The sequence below is a fragment of the Eulemur rufifrons genome, chromosome 8 (genome assembly GCF_041146395.1).
Source record: "Eulemur rufifrons isolate Redbay chromosome 8, OSU_ERuf_1, whole genome shotgun sequence".
NCBI lineage: Eukaryota > Metazoa > Chordata > Mammalia > Primates > Lemuridae > Eulemur > Eulemur rufifrons.
This window is the reverse complement of record NC_090990.1, coordinates 105,970,970-105,990,771: the sequence shown is the minus strand read 5'-3', so window position 1 is coordinate 105,990,771 and position 19,802 is coordinate 105,970,970. Positions and strand designations below refer to the sequence as shown.

The window sequence follows — 19,802 nt, the reverse complement described above, 5'->3', positions numbered from 1 at the left end:
AACAAGTAAACAAATAATTATAATACATAATGATTCCTTAACTTGTTCAGGGTTTGTATAGCTATTAAATTTCCTTTATTTTTTTTGTTTTTCTTTTTAGATTCATCTGTAATTTTATTATAAAACCATTCTTTTGGCATTAGTTGGTTACAGTGATAGCAAGATACTGTGAGTGTGGCATAGCAGTTCTGATGTAACAATCGTATTCTGAACCTGCTTACTGACCCAAACCTTCAGTTACCTCATATCCATGACATACAAGTGACCTGCAATCATCACTGCTACAAATCCTGATGCATAGACCATTTAGGGAGGGGTTGGTGCTAAGGCATTAGAATTAATGTTGATAAGACTACAAAAGTTCCTTTGCTTTAAAAGAATCAAACCACTTAGAGCTAGTCTGAATAGCAGCAGCACCCAAGGAGCATCCCACTTAGTTCTTGTTAAAAAGCAATACCTGCAAAATGCATGTTTTACATCACAGGCAAAAAAGTCCCTTAAAGAAATGAGAGCATTCCATCAAGTTCTTCTAGATGATGTTATTGCTGTACATTTGTTGGTGGGTCACTTCTGTGCTTTGTTTCCTTTGAAGGGATCTTCCAACATATCTCCAATATTCCTTTCTCACAGTGTCCTTTTATTTAGTTAGGATTTCACATAACTCTAATGCTTTATTAAGAATGTCTTCCTTGTTTTCATATTGGTTTTCTAGCATGTCTTCATAGATATCCACAAGAAAGGCAATGAGGTAGGGGGAACTGTGACTCTATTGTAAATCAAGTAATTGATTTAATAGATTGGGATATTTGGAAAGACCCCAGTCCTGCAAAATACCTTTCAAATGGTTCCATTTCCAGCGTACACTGGATTTCTCTCTCCAACACAGCATAATCATTGTAGCCAGTGGTACTTGAAATGATGAAGTATCCTTGGTTCTAGACGGAATTATTTCTCACATCTTCTTGGAGAAGCTGGTCTACATACCGCAGCTCATTATCCCAAAGTTTAAATTCCTCAATAACCCATTGTTGATGCTGCCAGGCCCAATAATTTTTTGCATCCTGATTAAGAATATTAGCAATAAACTCAAGCTCCTGAGATGGCTCTTTTAGCCATTCCACTAATACTCACCTATGATGCCAAATTTGATAGATTGGGGGCTGTTCCTCAATTATTGCAGTGAGGTAGCTCATTTCCTCACATAGATCCTATTGAAGTGACTTTAAGAGAACTCTCTGAAAATGCCACACTGTATAATTGGCTGCATTTAACTCAAAAGCATCTCAGGTTAGTTTAAAAGCTTGTTCACTTCTTTCATCACATTACAGAACAGCTCGGAAGTAATCAAAAACATCTCTAAATTTTTCACCATAGATGATCTGGACCATGGGATTGGGACCATTGTTCTGTAACCCTGGATCTGTATCAGCCCATTCTGCTCTGTCCCTGTACAGGACATAGGTGGGCGGGTCCAGGCTCATCCATAGGGGACGCCACCGCTTCTCTGCCCTTGCCATCATCACCTCTTCTGCTGCTGCTGGGGCGTCCGGTGGGTGCAGCTGGGGCGATGTCTGCTCTGGCTGACCCTGCTCGCCGCCTTGTGCAGCCTTCACGACCCCCTCGGTGGCCACCATCTCGCCTCAATTTCCTTTATTTTTTATTTTCTATTGGAATCTCCACAGAGCAAGGCTCACCCTGGCCCGCTCAGATTCTGCAGACCTTGACTACAATCTTGCAGGGAAGGGCATTCAGCATATATGTTATTGATAATGAAGATATAGACCTTTATATAATGACAACTGATCCATCTATAGATTGCAAGCTCTTTGTTCAGGGACTGTGTCTAATTGTGCATTTTGTATAGCAGCTAATCCACTGGGAAAGTGCCTTAAGTGCTAAAAATAGTGTAGCAATACTCCCCTGCTGCCACCTGGTGCTTTATTTACACTAAGTTACGCTCAGAATAGCAGATAATGCAACTGAAAATCATTTACCACGCTCAGCTCACAGGCAGGCATACAAAAATACACACTCATCACACACGCATACCCTCCTCATTGCCTCCACCTCTGCTAGCCCGGAGCAGACATTTCTTCATGTTTTGTGCCTTTATATCCCACTCAATGCTACCATGATAGCCAGAAATGAATCCTAAGAACTGCGTTCAGTTAAAACTAGAGAATAGGGCAAAGGCATCATGATCGGAAAAACTTTTTCTTCTGGATGACAAGTGCCCGTGCTACAATGCTGAACTCAGCTGTGTAGAGTTAAGAGTTAATGAAGCAGATCACGATTATCCGCTTGTCAGTTAATTCGTCATCAAGTACTTTTGAAGACCTACAATGCAACAGGCACAATTCAAAGTTCCGGGGAATCACCAGCGAACAAGAGAAATACATTCTCTGCTCAAAAGTAAGATATATCCTAATGTGGAGAGTCCTGTTAAACTCTTAAACAAATAAATAAAACAATATCAGGCAGGGGGAGTAAGGGCTAGAAAGCACATAAAATATGAGGATGCAACTAAGGCCTCCTTACGGTGGCCAGGGATGGCCTCTCCAGGGAGGTCACATCTGAGATGAGGCAGCCACACCAGGATCTAGGGGAAGAGCATTTCAGGCAGGAAGGAGAACATAGGCCCCAAGAGGAGGAAAACTTTGGTATCTCCAGGGACAGAGGGAAGGACAGAATGGCCAGGGCAATGTGAGATGAATGAAGGGTGGGTGGAGAAAGAGAAGGCTGGGAGAGTGGCAGGGTGGAACCCGGCAGGGCCTGTAGACAAGGATTTGGTTTGATTATATAAGCAAAGGCAAAACCACTAAAGGGATTTAAGCAAGGGGGCTACACAATCTGTTCTGCTTTTCTGAATGATCACTGCAGGGGCGGATTGCAGGGGGAAGAGTAGACGTCTAAGACCAGATAAGAAGCTACAGCTCTCATCTAGGTGGAGGGAGGATGATGTGTTGTCACAGACAACGGAGGTGGAAGAAGTTGTCAGCTTTGAGATATATTTGTAGGTAGAGAAAAGGGGTGTTTGGAAACCTAGATGTGGGGATATGAGTGAAAGAAGAGAATCAAGTAGGGCTCCCAGAGCTACTAGGTAGATAGTGATACTGAGGTGGGGAAGGCTGGGGTGGGGGAATATATTTGGGAGGGGCGGGGAATCAATAGCTCCATTGGCCATGTTAAGTCTGAGATACTGTTAGATTTCCAAAGGGAGTAGGCAGGTAGCTACTAAGTCTGGATCTCAAGGTCAGAGAAGTGAGAGTTGTCAGCAAGTAGATGGCTCATAAGGCCATGTTTGCTCACCTGACTCTGCTTCATAGCTCTAGATAATATCTCCACCTAACAACCTCTGTCCCACCTCTCAGAAAGGCATGTTGCCATCAGCGAGAATTTCAAAGGCTGGATGGTACAGTAGGACTCTGCCATGCCAGAACAGCAGCTCCATCCATGCACGTGCGCAAGACGTCAGACTTTCAAGGGCTCCACTAACAAGCCCCTCATGCTATCGATGATGGGTTTGGGGTGCAGAGAGGTGAAAGGACCAGTGACATCACATTGATGGCAGAACCAGAGCTGGAACCTAATGTGTTGGCCCTCAGCTTTCCTGCTGCTGCAGAGAGGGCCTGACGAGATCAGGGCTGTGTGATAGGAACAGGGTCAGGCATGTGTACATATCATGACTGAATTTCAAATTACAATTTTAATCTATTTGGAGGAGTTTTCATTATCATTCAAGCATGAGTGAGAGTTCTAGTTACAGCATAGAACAAACAGGACCTAAAGTTTTTAAATTAATAACACTTTCTGGGAACCGGTCAGCTCATCTCTATCCCCAAGGCTTCTCGGAGCCTTGTTTATTTTTAATTCTTGGTCAGTGAAGGCCAGACAGGCATCTAGCTCGGAGAGTCGCCCCGGGAGTCTGCATCAGCCCTTTGTGAATAATGGCAAGGGAGAGGTTAGGTACCGCTGCGTTGCCGCAGAGCGCCACTAGAGGGCTGTCGAGACTAGCAATGGCCGGTGCGGGTGGCCACGGAAACCCGGGCTGGAGAACCCGGCCAACCCTCCTTTTAGGCTGAGCAAAGCAGAGCCTCAAAAATACTACGTGGTGCTCCCAAGGCCTCCTGCTGCCTAGTGGCAAAGTCACAACTCCATCACAGCTTCTCTGACTCAAAATTCAGTGTGACACAAGGGATGTCATGGCTTTTAGAGCCAAGAATCCTGTTTTCCTGTGTCTCATCTTAGGTACCCGGTCAAATGTCCTAACTTCTCTGAGCCTCAGTGTCCTCCTCCGTTTCACAGGTGATGAGTGCGCCTGCTATGCTGTGCGTTGTGCTATGCTGCTAAGTCAGCACCGTGGAGGGGCCGCATCCAATGCCCAGGCCACCACCCCTTTCTGCTGAGACCCCGGTGCCTCTCTGAGATGGCCCAGCCTCAGGAGCAACTTCAGGAATGAGCCCACACGATCCAGTGGGGTCACAATACTTTGCTGCGTGTTGAGGTATACATAAAGAGCACTCTATATTGCATCTAAAAGCACAACCAACAAACAAAACCACAGGACGCGTATATAGCTTTAGTTTGACAAGGAAGCATGGGAAAGAAAGTGACTTCCTTGCTACTGTCCTAAGGTTTTGGGGCCCCAGGATCTTTTTTCACACACCCCATCCAGGGGATGTCTGTTGAGCACCTATTGATGGCAAAGGGGGGAGCCGGGCGTTACGGGAGGACACAGAATCCTTCCCTGGGCAGGAACCGCCATCCCAGGCCAGGCATCACCCCATCACTTCCTTTCTCTTACCTCATCGACTCCCACAATAGCTGGCCAGTCAGGCATCATTAGTCTGATTTGAGAAATGAAGAAACTGAGTCTCAGGGACATTGAATAACTTGTCCAAGGTCTTTCAAAAAATCAGTAGCAGTTCTGGAGGTTTAAGCCCAGGTCTGCCTGTGCTCCCACAATGCCGCCTGCCTCCTCTTCCTGGGGGTGCTTGCACGTGAGTGACAGCGTGGGAAGGCTGCTCCTCACTGAACAGACCCGTGCAGGCTTCTGGAGGAAGCTCGGACTGGCCCTGGGGCAGGAGGAAAGAAGGAATTCTTGACACATCTATCTGTGGTAAATCTGATGTATCAAAACATGGCATATTTGGTGGACAAAAGAGAAACACACACACACGCACACACACACGCACACACACACACTTAGGGCTGGCTGAATTCCATAAAAGAGTTCTTCCTGAAAGGAAGCAGGGTCAAAAGCTGAACTGAAAAATCTAAAGTTGGAGTTGTTAACACCAGTATGCCTCACTACCAGCTCGCCCAGGAAATTAATTTCATGTTGAGTTGTTCTATTAAAAACCCTGACTGAAGTGTCTTCACAAGGTAAACAACGGGAAAGGCTCCAGGAACTTCCTAAAGCATTTAACACAGCCAGAGGCTGACCTGACCCAATTGGCGGGAAGTAGGAGGGAGGCCAGGGAATCCCAGCTCCCTTCCGCCTTCCCCCGGCCTGGCAGACTGCCACTCAAAGACACTAGCCCAGTGGCCACGTGCAGCAGCTGCAAGGCCACCCCCACCCCGGCCTTCAGAGGTGCTGCCCACCAGCATGTTAGTCATTGTGAGCATCTTCCGAACATGGACGTCCAGATGCTCTTCCAAAGCAGTTCTAGAAATAGCCAGGCACCTGAGTGTAACCCGACACAGGAAACGCCCTTCCATCCGGTACAAAGCACACTCCTCCAGGGGGAAGGGGAGAGGAAGTCATAATTAGAATCATTCATTCATCCAGCAGAACTGAGCCTCCAGCAAAGAGCCAAATGTAGTTCTCAAGGCTGGCTGCACATGAGAATCACCTGGGAACTTTTAAAAATACCAATGTCGCGGCTCCACCCAAAAACAATTAAGTAAGGATATCTGGGAGTGGAGCCCAGGTCTTTGTATTTTTTAAAAGTTCTCTGGGTTATTCTTATGTGGTTGGGAACCACTGCATTAGGTATTACATACAACAAAAAAACAGAATCGCTGACCAGACCTCAGGGAACTCACAGTTTCAGAGTCCTACAGTTTGTCGTGTGTTTTTTCCTGCAGGTGACCTTGACTGACTGTCACAACCAGTCCGGGAGGCTGTTGTTATTGTCCATTTTGCAGGCCAGGCAGCTGGGGCCCAGAGAGAGTACACGGCTACCGGATGTGACACCGCAGGTAAGCAGCAACTTGGGCACAGGAGCCAGGTGGTCTGATTCCACGACTCCTGCTCTCCCGTCACAAAGCAGCACGTAGAGGAATCGGACTGGGAAGAGGCTCAAAGCACTTCATACCTGCCCCGTGCCAAGGGTCACGACCTGAAGGAATAAATCGAGGAGAGCCCCAGGTGCACCTACCTACCATAACTAATGCCCACCAACCAGCTGAGGCCCATCAGTGTTCCTAAAACTGTGCCTACGTTGATCAACTGCCTGTTTATTTGTTCTCATTAAGGATTTTCTAGGCAACAGAACTTTGTGGCCAGAATTTTAAGCAGATACTTAAAAGATCACCTTGCCGGGCTCAACAATTGGCCTTGGGATATGTTAACAACCCCTAAGAAGAATACAACTTATTGCACGAATTCATAGACTTTGAATAGTAGTTAGTTCTAGCGTGCTGGCTGATTTGCTGACCGTTAATTAATGGTCAATCATGCTGGAGGGGCTGCCTGTGTTAAGAGAAAGAAAGAGGGAAACAGGTGCAGCATGTGGCTAAGCCACGGCCCAAAACGCAGAGGCTTTGAAATCTAACTCCCTCTCTGGGTGGCTGTTTAGCCTTACATAAACCCCTGCCTCTTTAGGTTACACATACAGTTTTGCCTACCCTGAAGTGGGCTCTAACTTTCCCAAGGTGGCCTCGGAGATATTTAGTCTAGTTTCCCAAGTGCTGGTCCTTTGGGAAGCAGGAATAACTCTTTACAAACAGATTCCACGCCACCCCGCTTCCCCCTCCAGCAACACTGGGCTGGGCTGGTCTCTGTCTGCTCCCCAACACCTCCTGTTTTTCACTCCTGGTGTTGGTCACAGGGCGGTTTGCGTGTTCACCACTTGGCAATCACCAACGAAATGCAACTCTCCCATTTTGCAGACGAAGACACTGAGGTCCAAAGAGAGACCTGGCCAATGCCACATAGAAAGTGGTAGAGCTGAAACCAGCCCAGCCTTCTGGTCCCACCGAGCCCAGTGCTCTGTCAGGACAGAAGCAGCCAGGACTGTAAAACAATTCACAAATGTAAACTCCACTCCAAATGCTAACTAGAGCAACTGGCAGTCGCTAGACTCATTCTGACTGGAGTCTATGAACTCATGGCCTTCGGGCATGGGTCCAACCTTGGGCAAAATCACGAGGAAGGAAAGATAGTCTTATGACCCCTCACCTCTTTCAGATCAAGAAGAAAGAACTTATATTACTAATGTACATTACTAACACTTCAGTATATGCAAAATCCATATCTGTTTTTTGAAGGAGGACCCACCAGGAGAAAAATTTAAAGAAATAAATCTCTGATAAAAGCATTTTTGGTCTGTGATGTCAGCTGACCTTCTTGATTCCTTCAATAACAGTAGCAGGAATAATAATGATATTCCACCTACCATTTACTGAGCACTGGTATGTTCCAGGTGGTACAGAACATGCTTTATGTATCATTTAATGCCCATGTGAAGCACGGCTTATTTTCTCCTTACACAGATGAGGAAACTGAAACTCAGAGTGAGTAATAACGTGCCCAAGTTCACATAGTTTATAAGCAACTGAGCCAGGGTCAAGTCTATCTGTTCAAAAGACTGGGTCTTTGTACCACACACGTAAACCACACGTACCCCTTCCTCCTGGACTGAGGCCTTATCCAAACTGACATGCAGAAATTGTGGACGTGGCAGGGGCTGCACACAGATCCAAGATGCACGAGACAGAGGAACCAGCCCCTAAGCGCCAAGCAGTTTCCTTCTGACTGCTTCTCCCGCCCCCACCTTACCCCACCCGCTGGACCATTCATCTCCTCGTTAGTCATAGACCCTGGAGGCTGTGAGGGAAACATGCAGTTTGAGCACAGCCTGGCCCAACCCTGGAATGGAGCCTGATGCCTGTGACATTCATCAACTGGTTAATTTCAGAAAGGCATCCATTTGCACCAGCTGCTTAAAAAGCTCTCAGCCCTCAGGAGACGCTCAGCCAATCACAAGGCAAAGTCAGGGAGTTTTTCTGGTAACCATATTCAACCAGGCATCTGCCTGCTGCTTGGTTGGTTGTATAATTTCAGCGAAGCTCAGGAGAGTGGAGAGTAGAGTTAAAATGAATGATCTGATTTCCTTTAAATTAGTATTCTTATATTTATGGCTCACATTTGTCCTTAATGCGCAAGTGCCCTGTTAACCTATCATGATGATGATGGCCATGATGAAGATGACTGCTGTTGCTCTGTACATGGTGAGAGATGCCCGGCCGCTTCTGACAAATTCTTTCCAGGTGGCTGCACCGTGCGTGTGTGTGTGTGTGTGTGTGTGTGTGTGTGTGTAGGGAGGGGTAGGGAAAGTCACCACAGGTCCACGGTCTGCTCGTGACCTCTGCCGGTTCAAGTTCAAGCCTCACCTGAGAAATACCTTTTAGAAATGTTTGATAAAGCAGAATGTGAACACATTCACAGAGACAAGCAGAGATTCCTCGCCAGTACCAGAACCGGTGTTGAGGACTGGAGCACTTCCTCCCGGCTGTCAGCTGCCCCCTCAAGAGACAAAATGCTATGTGATCACAGATTGGGAGTAAAGGGCATGGGATGTTCTCAAGGAACCATTTCACCTGGCTGGGGTGAAGGTAAATGAAGAGAAAAACAATATGATTATTTCAAGCAGTGCATAAAAAGGATATGACAAAATACCACTCCATGTTATGATAAAAATTGATAGCACAGTAGGAATACAGGGGAATGTCCTTATTTTGATAACAGATGTTCACAAACAAAGCTGATATCATATTAAATGGAGAAATACTGTATGTTGTCATTTCTACTCAACATTGTCCTGGCCCATGCAATATAGTGCTTAATGTAAGAAAAATAAATAAAAGGTATTGCAATTGGAAAAGAAAAAATAAAAGAGGAATTATTTACAGATGACATGATTGTATGTACTGACCCTCCACAGCCCTGCTCAATAGCTAATACCTATCAGGGCCTGTCAGCACTGGGCGCTGGGCAGCAACAGTCTCACTTGGTCCACGCAAGATCTGTGAGAACGGCACCAGTTACCTTCCTCATTCTCTGGCGATGAAGCAGAAGCCTAGAGAAGTCATTCAACTCCAGGTATATCTACCTGCAAGGCTGACTCTCTCCACTGCCCCCTTTGTCCTATCTCTCCAGGTTTAGAGCTACTTAAAGAGCTGGCTTTATCCGTCCCTACTCAGACTACCTTCTCCCCTCTGTAGTTCTGGACCCTTCTCACTAATTCTTACATGCTTGTTCTTTTTTATGGCCTCTATGCCAGCCACCAGTCTGGCTACATTTGAGAGTTTATGTTTTTATCTAAACTCAGCAGTTGATTAGAGATACGAATTAAGGCTTGGTCCAGAAAAAGATATGTATGTACACATGATAGTAGAAAGAAGTTGGGGTTGATGATAAAAGGGTGGGTAGGAGAAGGAAGAACACAAATCTGCAGATGCCACATTCATTCACTCATTCGACAACAAATATGTGTGGAGCACCTACTATGTGCCAGCTACCGGATGCTTAGGGCTGACAAAATGATAAGCAGGCCTAGGCTAAACCCACAAGCATCTCACGATGTAGAAGGGGTAGGAGTAGGAAATAGTTATGAGCCAATGTTCAGGGTATTTTGGAAGCAAAGGAACATGCATGACCTGACCCTGCCAAGGTCCCTGAGTGGGGAAGCAAGGCTGGGAAGACTTTACAGTGCTGCTTTTTTTTTTTTTTTTTTTTTTTAAAGACAGGGTCTCACTCTGTCACCCAGGCTAGAATGCAGTGACGGGATTCTTAGCTCACTGCAGCCTCCAACTCCCAGGCTCAAGGGATTCTTTTGCCTCAGCCTCCAAAGTAGCTGAGACTATAGGTGTGCACCACCATGCCTGGCTAATTTTTTTTTTTTAATTTTTTGTAGAGGTGGTGGGGTCTGGCTATGTTGCCCAGGCTGGTCTTGAACTCCTGGCCTCAAGCAATCCTCCTGTCTTGGCCTCCCAAAGTTCTAGGATTACAGGTGTGAGCCAACGCACCCAGCACACAGTGCTTTTTAAAATTATACATAATATCTTCTATTGCCTCATTAATGGCAGCACAAAATCGACTGAAGAAATTCATTTTTTATGTCCTTGTTTAGAACAGAAAAGATCTTCATATGACAAGTATTTGGAAATATTGGCTTATAAATGAATAATGAAATATGCTGAGGTAGAATAAAAATTATAATAAACTAACAGGCACTAATCTAAGCGCTTCCCATGTACCAACTAATTTCATCCTCACTAGAGCCCTAAGAGATAAACATTAACACTATTTCTATTTTACAGACTGCAAAATGGAGTCACAGATTGACACAGATGACCCAATGACACTTATTATCTATCAGGTACCTGGTCCTAAGGTTAGGAAGCCAGGAGTAGAGGAAAGAGCATGAGTCTGAATTAGAACAAGACTCTGCCACAATTAGCTCTGCGGATTTGGGTCTTCATGGGAAAAATGAGTGGACTGGTAGATAACTTCTGAGGTCCTTCCCATTTCAAACCCTGAAAATCCTTCTTAACTTTATTTTCTATGAGAATAAGTAAGGAAGGGCAAGAGATGAGAAAAGGTAGAAAACAGACTAAAACTATCAGGATTTTGGAAGACACCACTGTAACTCCAACGGAGTTATAATGGTGGAATAGCACCCGTAGAGAGTCAGGAAATATTTGTTGAACAAAAGGAATGTATGAAGGAAATAGCTAGTGGAGGAAAAATAAAATCTTCACTCAGAGAGGGAAAAGATTGGTGCCATATAGTACAGCAGGAAAGCACGTAACCCTGAGTTCACAGTGAATCTACATTGGGATTGCTGAGGGGGGCGCATGACCCACAGGCTCTGACGCTGAGGGTTCAGGGCGGTGCTGTCAGGAGCCCAAGTTCTGGCCTAAGACTACTTCGAGTTCCAATCCAGACTCCCACTCTTTGGTGTGACCTCGGGCAAGTCACTCAAACGCTCTGCGCCTCCTTTTCCTTGTCTATAATTCAGGGATATTAGTACTTTCCTCCAGGATTGCTGGAAGATAAAGTGAGATGATGCAGGTATTGCCCTGGCACATGGGAAGAGGGCTACTAATTTAGCCGTTGCTATTAATCCTGAATTGGAGCCAGCGAGACAGACAAGTAGGAAGTATTGGTAGCAACATATCGGTATCTTTGCATCACATCCTGCCTGATTATTCCCTGACATAAGTCATAGCATCTGCAAAAGCACGATGTGAAGGGTTGGCTGGTGAGATCCCTGACGAACGCTGGAGGAACTGACTCGGCGTTACGGAGAAGGGAAGGCGGAGGCCTTACGTGGGGATGTATGTCAGGGTCAGGGGCTCCTTAAAAAGGCCAACAAACTATGTCCACCCTAAGTATACCAAAAAAAAAGGACAAAAAAGGCCAAGAAACCGTAGCCTCCCGTTTCATTGGAGAGCAGACCCAGAGGAAATGAGCTTGCTTCCATACAGGAGGGAGGAATTTCCTGAGAAGTATAGAGTTCTAAAGGAGGAGGAGGGGTGCCTGGTTCCTACTGCTTGGAGCTTTATGATATAGACATAATCACGTTTTGGAGCTTTATAAATAGATAAATTCTCATCCTACTGAACGGGGGACTTAACCAAGGCCTGGGGTAAGTGAGAATTCATCGCTATTGCAATCCTCAGGCCTAAGAGCCTAGCACTTTAAGCATTCTTGTGATTGCCTTGCTTCTACTCTTTCACATTCAGCCATTTCGTGCTGAGCGCCTACTCGGTGCCAAGCACCCTTCCAGGCCCCACACTTGGTTTATATTCTAGGCCTCTTCTCCTTGCCGGCCTTTCTGAAGCATCACAATTGTGCACGTGGGCGTGCACTTCTCATTCAGCCTCAATTCTGCCTTTCTCCAGGAGCTTATTTCCAACACATGACACATGCTCAGGTCGGCCATAACGATGATGCGCTTCCCTGGTGCATGCGCCTGAGAGCCTAGTCAGGGTCTGGGACTCCACCTTCGCTCCTAGCAACCAGGGCCCCAGAAATCATTAGCACGATGATCTGATTTCCCTCTATTTCTTGGGTGCTGAGTAATGGAGCTAAGTTGAAGAGGAGACTCATATAAATAGACCACTTTAACAAGTGATCACATACACACATAGGAACCACAATTGCAAATCAGAACAACAGATAAACGTAGCACACTAATGAGACCGGAAGGCTGTTTCAGTTACTGGGCTCTGGCTGTGTTTTGAAAGGGCAAAGCAACTCAGTTGCAGGAATGTCCTGAGGGAGAAAATTCCACCAGAACATACTATTATCAAGCTGTCACAGAGGAGGTGGGAAAAGGCTGCCAAAGAGAGTCTGATTCGTAGACTACTCTCAGAAGGAACCAATGCTCGGTCTGATGAGAGCTCATCCTCTTTAATGCTGCCTGAGTTTTTGAGAAATAAATGCCCAGGGCTACACTGCAACATTGCAAACTCGCCAGCCAGCCAGCCCCAGTCAGAGCTAGAGACTGGGCTGGGGAGAGCAAATGTAATCTGACCCTACCACCTGCTGGCTGGCTGGAGGGCTGGCTGGAGGGCGGGTAGGGAATGCAGGCAGCATGTTCCAGAATCCTTGTTGAGTGAGGCTTTGCTTACTCCCCTCCCTCAGCCCTCCTCCCACAGAATTGCTTATTCCCCTTGCAAAACCCTGACTCTCAGTGCCAAGGTTCTCCAAGCACAAAATAGGGATGATAACATTTGTTTTCCACTTTTCCAGTGTCTTGTGAGGCATCATATTCTAATATTCATAAAGCATCTCAAACTTGTTCAGCAAAAGGCAACAGTCTGTAAGCACCTTGAACTGTCATTGACAACTGACGTTATTGAGCATTGACTCCGGATCAGACTGTGTACTGGGTGTTTTATATGTGTATATTATCCATTCGGGCCTGGTAAAGCAGGTGTTGCTATTCTTGTCTGGCAAAGAAAAGGAAGCCCAGGAAAGTTAAGTAACCTTGCCCAAATGTATACAGGTAAAAAGAGTCAGGATTGAGTTTGACACAAAGATTCCCTAATAAGTGGCTCAGCTTCTCTCACACACTTTGGATTGACTCTCCCTGGATTGTCCATTCATTTACCCAATGAGCTGCTCTGTGGCAGATATTCTTTCTTCGTTGTGGTTTTTTTTTTTTTTTTTTGATCTACCCTTTCCTATGTCTTTGTGCCTGGATGTCTGTTTATCCCAGATGAAAGACATCTCCTGTGTCTTTCTCCATTTTTGGTCTCACTCTGATACACACACATCCCTTGAGCCAGGTGGAGAACAGCATTCTCATCCTATAGCCTCGTTGTGGGGCAGCCAGTAGTTCTGGGTCTCCTCCACAAAGACTTGTTTCCCTCCACTAGCACGGGGCAGTCGCATCTCTCAGCACAATTCCAGAAGACCTCAGTACCTGGCCCTGCTAAGGGAGCCAGTTCCCCTACATGAAACTGAGTGAGCCTTCCTTGGAAAGGTCTAAAGAAGTTTGTGCATTCATTGTATGCTACAATTCATTTGACAACAAATCATATATTGCTTTGTGGCAGCCCTTCAATTGTTGCCTTTAACAACTGTTCAGCACTTAAATCTTTCTCATGTTTATGTCTTGTTTCTGGAAACAGGAGTCATGTCTTATGTCTCTGTTTCATCTACAGTCCCCACATGCTCGACACATGACAGGCATTCAAGAAATATTTGTTGATTTTATATCCAATTTCCTCCCCTTCCTGGGAATGGGTCTGCTTAACGACCCTTCTTGACACATTCTGTCCCTTGCTGAATACTCCTATATCCCCTTACCCATTCTTTCTTCTTCTTTTTTTTTTTTTTTTCCATTTCTTTCCTCTGCTCAGTAACTTCTATGGGTCTTGCAAGTGGAAAGCAAACCAAATTTAGCGAATGACAATCTGAGTTTGGGTCACTACATGACGACGAAGTTTGTTGGCTATATGGCCTTGGCTGAGCTTCTGGACTCTTCTGAACGTCCATTTCTCCCACATCCACTGTCTCCAGCTCTTCCCCTTCTCATGCTCCTGAAACGCATCTTGCAAAGGTCACAATGTCCTACCTGTAGCTGAATCCAATAGACACTTTCAGGCTTTTTGTTTTGACCTCTCAGCACATTTGTCCTTATCGACCAGTTTTCCCTTGTCTCAACACTCCCCTCAGCTTTCCTGACATCACTCCCATCCGATATTCTTCTGACTTCTCTACCTGCTGCTTTTCATTATCATTCTTCTTATTATTAAGATAATTATAATAATAGCTAACATTAATATGCTTACTATGTGCTAGAATCGTGATAAACTTTCTAGATGCTGTTCTATAATGCAGGTGCTATTATTGCCCCTGTGAGAAATGAAGATGCCACAGCTCAGAGAGGTTTCATAACTTACCCAGAGACAAAAGGCCAGCGTTGTCTGATTCTAAAGCGAATTCTCTCAACAGAAACAACATGCTTCTTAATCTCCTTTACAAGTTCTCTTTCTCTTTTCTTCTCTTTACTTTTGGAGTTCCTTGAAGCTCTATCCTAGGCATATTTCTCTTCTGTCTGCTCTCCCTGGAAATCCCACCTGCTTCTTTTTCTTTAATAACTGTCCACATGGGAGAATGTCCACATGGCTATCTTCAGCCCGCGCTCCTCTTCAGGTCCTGAGCTCCAGACCTTTCTCTCCAGCCGCTCGCTGGACAGCGACACATGAGGTCTCAAACATGACATGTCGTAAACTGGATTAGTCATCTTTCCCTCAAAACCTGCTCTGCCTCCCAGGCTTCCTGCTTCAGTAAAACCACATGACTATCCATCCACCAACAGCCCAACTCGGAAAGCTCAGTGTTCTCTTTGCTACCTCTCATTCATCCTTCTTAACACAGCTTCCAAGGCCCTGATTCAAGAGTTGTTTTCCACCACTCTTTCCACCTTCATTTCTTCTGATTCATCTTCTGACATTCTTCACCTAGCTGTGATCATCACATTGCAGTTCCTGGAGTAAGCCAAATTCATTTGCTCACTTTCTCTGACTTTCTCCTCTCTGGGTCTTCTATAAACAGTAGCTCTAACTGTAACATGCTTCTATCCCTTGCCCCTCACCTAGCCCAACCTTACTTACTATTTAGGTCTTATCTTAAATGTCACTTCTTTTGGAAATACTTCCCTACACCAGATTAGGTCCTCCTGCTGGCTGTGCCCAGCTAACCTTACTTCCCCCAAGCATAACCTATCACATTTTGCTGCAATTGCTTTTCAACTGTTGATATCGTCTTGTCTGTTGTAGTATCTCAAATATCTAGCAGAGCGCCTTGTGCATAAAGGCTCCCAAAATATATTGAATGAATGAACTGTAAAATAGAGTCAATTATAACCACTTCTCAGTAATATTGGGTAATTGTGGAAATTACATGAGATAATACGTGTGATTTTACTTTGTAAATTGTAGAAAAAAATCACCATGACAATAAAAAAAAGTATGCATGGTTGATCTCCCCTACTTTTTCAGATCCCTGATGCTCTTTCTAGACCCACCATCTCTTCAATAGCCAAGAGATCATGATGTAGCAAAGTACCACCAGGATACTCTGGTTAAGATTTATCCCATGCTTCTCTCACTTGGAGGCTCCTTTCTGATTCAGGAGCTACTTAGGTCAGTTGTCTTCCACTGCATCTCTGTCAGTTCCATCCCCCACTTGGCTCAGTCAGCAGCTGCTGCCAAAACCATCCACTCACCCTGCTATACCTACACCTCTGCTCTGGTCCAATCCAGTTCAGTTCTTTAGGCTGATTCTTCCCACTCTTTCTACCCACAAATCCAATAAGACTCTTGATGACTGTGTACTAAGGACTATCATCTCTGTTCCCAATCATCCCAAAGAGCCCTCTTGCTTTCACTCCCTGTGGAGACTTTGGACACAGGATATCCTGATCCAAGGTCCTCCTGGCCATGGAAAATCTTATTTGGAGAGGAATAGGATGCTGATAGATTATTAAAGCAAACCCTCAATTAATAGACTACTGGGTGAGGGAGTTTGAAATGAATGTGATAAAAAGGAGAAAGAGAGAGACAAGAAGTACATGTGAGGGTGAAAAAGCTGTTGGGTGAGCAGGAGAATGAATCAGACACCCCCCCCCATCATGCTCTGTTCCCTCAGTGGTGGCCCCTCCCACCAAAGCAGGGTAACTTCTGTGACTGGCTCCAAACAGAGTGGGTATCCCATTCTCCCCAGTGTAACCCTGCACAAGACACACATTGGCTGTCTTATGGTTTAACCTGGAAATAGGGTTGTTTATTCAGAACCATTCCTAAGCTTAGAGGCCCAAATCAAGGATAATCCCAGTGATTTTTTTAAATTTACCATCGGGGTGTGTTGTGGGAAGGTCAATCACTGTACCAGCCAGTGGTTTCAAATTATAAAAACAACCAGCACCCCAACCAGTACTCTCACGTGTGCTCTTGGTTCCTCTCTTTCTCCCTTTTCTCATATTCATTTCAAACTCCCTCACCCAGTAGTGCATTGTTTCATTCACATAAGGAGAGGGTGCAGAAGTGCCCCCTTCTTCACTTCAACATTCCCTCCTTAGGCTGACACCCTGTGTGACTTCTTGGAAACTGCCCTGGATATTCATTAGCCTGATGTTACCTGCATAAATATGTTAGGAGAAAGCATTTCATGTGATCTGCCCTGGACCATTTTTGCCAGAAAAGGACAAGCTCTCAATACCATAGAAGATTGTTTATCTGAAAGTCTAAACCCTGGAAGCACCCAAACACTGTCCATACGCTGTTTCTTTTTTTCTTTCGGTATATGTTGTTCATGTGGGATTAAGTTATCTAAATTGCAGAGAAAGTGCTGATTGGATGCTCCAGGTGAGCACACATACTCCAGGGGAGCACTCACCTGAACTCAAGACACTTTCCCGCAGGCCCTTTATCTCTCTCTTCCCCATCGGCTCTCACTCCCTTCTGGCTCCTGTGTGCAGCACCTCTTTCTACCATGCCCCCTACCCTGGGCCCAGAAGCACTGTTGCTTGTATGACACTCAGGGATCTAACCATGCCCCCTATCCTGGGCCCAGAAGCACTGTTGCTTGTATGACACTCAGGGATCTAAGCTAACCTGCACCTTTCTCTGTTTTTACTGTGCAATTTGAGGAAATGACAGAACTGTCATAATGCGGATGTTTAAATCTCTGAGTTTTAAATTCAACACAGAAGAAAAAAAGGGGCTCATGAAGATGAGAAAGGTAGCAGACACATTTTATAATTTTTCAAGATATTAGTCCTGGAGTCTTATTTTTTCATCCCTCCCAAAATCCCTGTGTAACAACTAGATAGAATGATGAGCAGTGGCACCTTGGAAGGCAGCCAGTCCAACAGTATTAGAGAGATAATATAATTTTAGAACTGGAGGGGACCTCAGACCTGATTTAGTCCAACTAAACATGAGCTCTCATGTTAAAGTTAGGCCAGTGGGGCCCCCAGAGGTGTTGTGACTTGCTCAAGGTTGCATAGGGAATTTGGTTTAGAACCAGCCCTCTGGGCACTCAAGGCCACACTCTCCAGGTTCAGGCAGGGCTTAAATAGCAACAGCAGGGCCTGTGCAGAGATCTGGAGGGAGACCATGGTAAAGGAAGTGAGGCTGTAGCATGCTGCAGGAAAAGAAGCCAGGAAGGATTGCAGAGGAAGATGCTATAGAAGCACAATTTCAAAGTGAGTGGTCAAGCTTGAGACATCTGGGGAATGAGAGGTACCAGATGGGCCTGGGAAGGGCAGTGAACAGGCACTGGGAGTCAAGGCAACCAGAAGAAGCTAAGTCAAAGAGGCTGATTTGCAAACAGCACAGAGCTATGCATATGGTAGCTACAGCTGCAAACCCAAGGACAGTATTTAGATTTTATGGGCATGTGCATAGGACTTTTGGCCAGCATCAGTCACCTCAGCCAGGCTTGCAAATCACAGCCAAATCTAGATAAGTTATATTATCCACCATGATAATGGGAGGATGAATGGTGGCTGTGATTGCCTGTACTGCAATCAACCTTTAGGATGGCTAGAAATTCTGATCTGACCAGCCTTTTGTCCAGATACCAACGTCCCAGAGACACAGTGATCACTGTGAACAGAAGCAGCTTCCGTGACAAAGGCCACAATACACAGCCCTGTGATTGAGGAGCCCACTTCGTCAGGGGTCAGAGGTCAGGTTAACACAGACCTTTTTTGGTGGGGAGAGGGCCAGGGATGGTGAGGAGAGCAAAGAGCTGGAGAATGGAGGGAACTGAATTGACAATTTTCATCTCATGGATTCAGAAGCTACCAGTGGGGCAGTAGCAAACATTTGTGCTACTGGTCTTAAAATGGCAAACCTCTAAGCAATTTTATTGCCAGCATATTCAGAAGATTTTGTCACAAATCTTGAGTAAGTGACTTAACTTTGCTGTGTGTCAGGCTAAATCAACACAATACAAAAACATCTGGATGAAAATGAAACACCTCTGTCAGTTGTCTGGGTGTTTTGTCTACCTGACATCAAACAGCTGGATTCTTGTAAACATTTAGATGATGCAGTAAATTTTTCATTTTTCATTCAGATCACAAAATCATAGACTCTCCAGCTTGGCAGGAACTTAAAGGTCATCTAATCCCCGATATTTGGCATAGCCTCAAATGACCTATTTTGTATTATAATGCAAATCAAACACTAAGGTATGGGTATGTGTTATGTCTAATTGTACACATTGTATCTTATTTAAACACATGTTTATTTTAACATTTTGTTCTCCTTGACTGTTTAATTGAATTGTAAATGAATCATTTACAGGGTAAACTAGATTATTATGTGTATGAAAATACAATGAAATCCTGTAATTAGGCCAGATTTGATTCACCAAAAAAAAAAAAAAGCCGCAGGTGTATAAATGCACGTGAACCTTGGTGCTGTACTCAACACAGAGCCAACAGGCTGCGTGAGTTGCCTTCATTTTTATAGAACTACCTGCTTAGATTTATGAGAGCAGTTTGCATAGAAGTGAAGTTTGCTTCACCTCTTTTTCGCTTCCTTACTTATGTCTGCCATTTAACAAGCCCACACCAGGTGTCTGTTCCTAGTCTGAGACTGAAGCAAAGTAAGGGCAAAGGACTGTGAAATTCATTAACTCCAGAGATCTGTTTCAGCATCTGAATCTCTCTCATCCAGATGGCCAAGGCTTCATCCCATCCCAACCCCCTCCATATTCAGACAGTTTCTTTAAAAACATTCACCCAAACACAGCTTCATAGAGACAGATGAGCTAAGGAAGTTTTTCTCCCATAGACTCAGCCCCTGGCCTAAAGTATGTGTTTAATTTTCCTGAAAGTCTTGTATGGAGCTTTGCATTTTTTAAAAGTTGTTCTTTGAGCTATTGTTTCATTTATACTAGCAGGCAGCACAGAAATAGGTACAGCCAAATTAAGATATAGGAGCAAATAGGGAATATTTTCCACAACTAAATAATATGTGTGTGTCCTGAGTTAAAAAATGATAGTCTGGGGAGAAATACGAAGTTAGAATGTCCAGGAAAA

General features: G+C 45.0%; 1 pseudogene; it reads right to left on the bottom strand.

Annotated features, from left to right (window-relative positions):
* Positions 1-539: 539 nt before the first annotated feature.
* Positions 540-1,634, bottom strand: LOC138390069 (protein farnesyltransferase/geranylgeranyltransferase type-1 subunit alpha pseudogene; annotated as a pseudogene).
* Between the last annotated feature and the right edge of the window lie 18,168 nt (positions 1,635-19,802).